Below are 5,422 nucleotides of genomic sequence, written 5' to 3'. Positions count from 1 at the left end.
TATCAATTATTTGTTTCTAGTTTCTAGTTTAGAGTTTTAGTTTACCGTGAATTTAAGATGTATTATATAATTTTTGACATTATTTCGTAAACATGTACACAAGAACAATTCTTGCAACCACCAATAGGGCTTTTTTGTATAGTAATTCAGAAGCTCTGATGGTACATAACTCTCTTGAGGGAAAGTATAGGCAACTCACACACTATACTTGCATATAACGCTGTTACGAAACAGGTGACCTCTACTTTACTTGCCCCATTGTCCGCCAGGTTCGAAAAGGAAACTTTAATTCATGATCGTATATGATATTAGTTACGCCATTTGTTTATAATTTTCTCCATAGGCGCAAGAAGTACAGACTTCTTATTTTTCCCGAGTGCAAGAACTTCCGATTTAAAAAAAAATAGGTTAAAACAATTATCATTGACATGAACAACAGATTAATATTAATGCTTGACCTTGCGATTATAAATTAATTTTTCACCACAAAATTTACCAGTCAAACTCAATTCCCAACACGAAATTTCGGACGCAAAGAGTCGACTGTGCCCGATTCAAACCCTTGCGTCACGATTACGGACGCCCTCACAAACCAGGCAGTACAATGTGCGGTCGAGACGGGTAAACAGATGGACGGTGGGGTACAAGTACCCTGCATTCATTGAAGTGAACAATATACCTTACGAGAAACTAATAGACTGAAGCGACCAATTCACGCCATTCAAACCTGTGTCTAGGTCTGTCTGGCTAACAGGAGAGGCCTCATAAGACGGTGGAGTCCATATAGATAAAAATAAAGGGAAACTCAATACTCCCGCAAGGTTAAAGTTCATATATTAACATACACTGGCCTAGAAATCACAGGCCACAGCTTGATACACATTAATGAATGCTTGACCAGGCTAACCTCAACTATAATTATTTATTTCAAAGTATATTAGTTCCACTATAAGTTTCAAATTTTCGTTATCAATAATTTGATTATCTCTTCGACATATTAAAAAAATAATTCTGTTGGTATTTTAATATCAGCTAAAATAAAGAAAATATAGAATGGGGGGGGGGGGGGGGGTGGGAGGGAGAATGACATGTGAATGCTAAATCACTTGTGGTTAGCTATTTACGGTGGCCGGAAAGAACCGCAACGGAAAAAAGCGCAACGGAAAAAAGCGCAAATCAAAAAGCGCAACGGAAATAAGCGCACACGGAAAAAAGCGCAAAGAGAAAAAAGCGCACACAGAAAAAAGCGCAAAGAGAAAAAAGCGCAAACGGAAAAAAGCGCAAAGAGAAAAAAGCGCACACAGAAAAAAGCGCAAACGGAAAAAAGCGCAAACGGAAAAAAGCGCAAAGAGAAAAAAGCGCACACGGAAAAAAGCGCAAAGAGAAAAAAGCGCAAACAGAAAAAAGCGCAAAGAGAAAAAAGCGCACACAGAAAAAAGCGCAAACAGAAAAAAGCGCAAACGGAAAAAAGCGCAAAGAGAAAAAAGCGCAAACGGAAAAAAGCGCAAACAGAAAAAAGCGCACACGGAAAAAAGCGCAAACGGAAAAAAGCGCAAACGGAAAAAAGCGCAAACAGAAAAAAGCGCAAACGGAAAAAAGCGCAAACAGAAAAAAGCGCACACAGAAAAAAGCGCAAACAGAAAAAAGCGCAAACGGAAAAAAGCGCAAACAGAAAAAAGCGCACACAGAAAAAAGCGCAAACGGAAAAAAGCGCAAACAGAAACAGAAAAATGCGCAACCAGAAAAAACATAACGAGAAATGTGCAAAAGAGAAATTTAGCACAAAGACCTTATGGACTAGATGACACATTTATACATGACTGTTAGGGCTGCTGTGAGCGTGTCGTGTTTGATCACGTGATCTACTACCATTTAAAGCGTACCACTACCATCTGCATTCCCATCACCACGATACAGGCGATAATCACTTTACACAATGCCTATTATTTTCTTGGTCAATAATTATTCAACTACTATTCTCGTATAAACATAAAACTATCGACATTACACGAAGTATCTTTCACATTCTCCCTAGTCCGAACTACCTAGCTTGCATACTATAACAACCCGTTCCTATGGCAAAACTTCACTCTCTTTCATCCGCGTCATCAAACATGCATTCGTCATATCTCTCGTAACAACATTCATTCGCACCAAAATAACAATTTTGTATTTAATATTTTTTCACATCATGACGCACCTACCTACCTACCTACTACGCACCTACGCACCTACCTACCTACCTACCTAACTACCCACCTACCCACCTACCCGCCTACATACTTACCAAACTACCCACCAAAAAAGTATCGGCGAAGTTCGTAAGTTTCGTAAACTGTGCTAGACATCTTTTTTTAAATGAAAATTCATTGACATCATTGACATACGTTACATATATGTTACATTTTGCGACAACCTTAATTAGTGCGTTGGGCTTGTATGAAAACTCACTTCGAACTAACTCAATTACATGCTATTTATTTTAACATTACACGGTAAGCGTCACCCAACTGTTGTGATGTGAGGTGAGGACAGGTTCGACAATAAACCAACACGAAAGTACGAAAGAGACATAGATTGCCTATTAGAGAATGGACCCCTTAACTTTCCTAACCCCACCATTTATTATACCCTACCTAACCTCTAAATTTACTGCGTTAAATGTCACTTCCCTCCCAATCGTTCCTATTCTATAGAATTGTGTATACTATTTATTTACATTCTTTAATCTCAATATAACTAAAATAGACTTTTGTTTGAAGGGTAATGAAAACATGTAAACAAAAGGGACGCTACTCTAAATCTATGCGAATACTTATATGCAGTGGCGTAGGCAGGGGGGTTTATGGGGGGTCATACCCCCCCCCCCATAGACCCCTCGGTATATATATATATATATATATATATATATATATATATATATATATATATATATATATATATATATACGAAAAGTTTACGAAACTTACGAACTTCGCCGATACTGTTTTGGTGGGTAGTTTGGTAAGTATGTAGGCGGGTAGGTGGGTAGGTGGGTAAGTGGGTAGGTGGGTAGTTAGGTAGGTAGGTGGGTAGGTGGGTAGTAGGTAGGTAGGTAGGTGCGTCATGATGTGAAAAAATATTAAATACAAAATTGTTATTTTGGTGCGAATGAATGTTGTTACGAGAGATATGACGAATGCATGTTTGATGACGCGGACGAAAGAGAGTGAAGTTTTGCCATAGGAACGGGTTGTTATAGTATGCAAGCTAGGTAGTTCGGACTAGGGAGAATGTGAAAGATACTTCGTGTAATGTCGATAGTTTTATGTTTATACGAGAATAGTAGTTGAATAATTATTGACCAAGAAAATAATAGGCATTGTGTAAAGTGATTATCGCCTGTATCGTGGTGATGGGAATGCAGATGGTAGTGGTACGCTTTAAATGGTTGTAGATCAAGTGATCAAACACGACACTCTCACAGCAGCCCTAACAGTCATGTATAAATGTGTCATCTAGTCCAGGGGTCTCCAAACTACGGCCCGCGGGCCTGATGCGGCCCGCGATGTCCTCTCATCCGGCCCGCGGAGAACTTTTTGTCCATGAAAAAAAACGTTTGTTGGTGATGGCTGAGGAACTTTGCCCAGAAAATGAAGAAGAAACTGGCCCCCGAACTAAAATTTGATAGTTAATGCGGCCCTCGGACTGAAAAGTTTGGAGACCCCTGATCTAGTCCATATGGTCTTTGTGCTAAATTTCTCTTTTGCACATTTTTCGTTGTGTTTTTTCTGGTTGCGCATTTTTCTGTTTCTGTTTGCGCTTTTTTCCGTTTGCGCTTTTTTCTGTTTGCGCTTTTTTCTGTTTGCGCTTTTTTCCGTTTGCGCTTTTTTCTGTTTGCGCTTTTTTCTGTGTGCGCTTTTTTCTGTTTGCGCTTTTTTCCGTTTGCGCTTTTTTCTGTTTGCGCTTTTTTCCGTTTGCGCTTTTTTCCGTTTGCGCTTTTTTCCGTGTGCGCTTATTTCTGTTTGCGCTTATTTCCGTTTGCGCTTTTTTCTCTTTGCGCTTTTTTCCGTTTGCGCTTTTTTCTGTTTGCGCTTTTTTCTGTGTGCGCTTTTTTCTCTTTGCGCTTTTTTCTGTTTGCGCTTTTTTCTCTTTGCGCTTTTTTCCGTGTGCGCTTTTTTCTCTTTGCGCTTTTTTCCGTTTGCGCTTTTTTCCGTTTGCGCTTTTTTCTGTGTGCGCTTTTTTCTCTTTGCGCTTTTTTCCGTTTGCGCTTTTTTTGTCTTTGCGCTTTTTTCTGTGTGCGCTTTTTTCTCTTTGCGCTTTTTTCCGTGTGCGCTTATTTCCGTTGCGCTTTTTGATTTGCGCTTTTTTCCGTTGCGCTTTTTTCCGTTGCGGTTCTTTCTGGGAACCGCTATTTACAAACACACGTAAATGGTAGAGAATATAGTTCGTTATAAGCTTCTGTTGAATGACTAACTGCTAGACAAGCGACGAATATGCCTTGCTGGGAATTAATATTCACCATTTCTTGGTACTTGCTTATTAAATTGAAAGCAGAAAGTTTCCGTTACATTACTCAATATAAACAATACATAACTAGAATTAACATAACAATACTTTTACAGATTCTGTAAATCGAAAAAACATCTATTGTTCTCGAAAGTGAAATTTAGTGACAACCCAGACAAGTTCTACCTTTGCTCTTGCCAAATAAACAGATTTATTTTAGAAAAAAAAATTAAGATATGAAAGGATATGCTTCTTTCTTTTAATAATATAAATGATCATAAATGATACATATCTTCATCTTATTTTAAATAAAAATTTAAACAAAATAGTTTTAACTTTCAATATCAATGAGTTCTATTTATAGAACTACAGTTTAAAAAGACCTTTATGAGTTCCAGATAATTTAACTATTTTTAAACAGGCAAGCACGTATTTTGTATTTATTTCTACTTATTAAACAACAATACAGAAACAAACTAAAAAAGCATTGGAAATATTTATAAATTTAAAAAAGGGTACCTCAGAATGATAGTATATATTATGTATAAATAAATAACAAGCTGAAAAAGTTTAATTTAACTAAAGACGTTAAAAAGGATACAAAATGTAAATCGGAATTGGGCTCTATATTAAAATGTCATAGATAAGTACCAATTACACTAATCTAAAAATTAAATTGTAGTATAAGAACATATTTGCCAATATAACCTTTCTAAAATTAATTTAGAAACCAAAACCAACAACTATTTTGTAAACTAAAAGTTAGATTGTAATTTTCTTTCACAAAAATTGATAAAACACTTATTTTTAAAGCATTAATGAACATTTCTTTAGACAGTTTTGTATGTAGACTTTAAATTGTAATTTATGAAAAAACATATTTTCAAAGTAACTTTAAACTGAAATTTGATGATTATATTAATTAAATGTGCCT

Source organism: Physella acuta, unplaced genomic scaffold (assembly GCF_028476545.2).
Source record: "Physella acuta isolate Inbredline_101_S28 unplaced genomic scaffold, ASM2847654v3 ptg000314l, whole genome shotgun sequence".
Taxonomy (NCBI): Eukaryota; Metazoa; Mollusca; class Gastropoda; family Physidae; genus Physella; species Physella acuta.
This window is presented reverse-complemented; position numbering follows the sequence as displayed.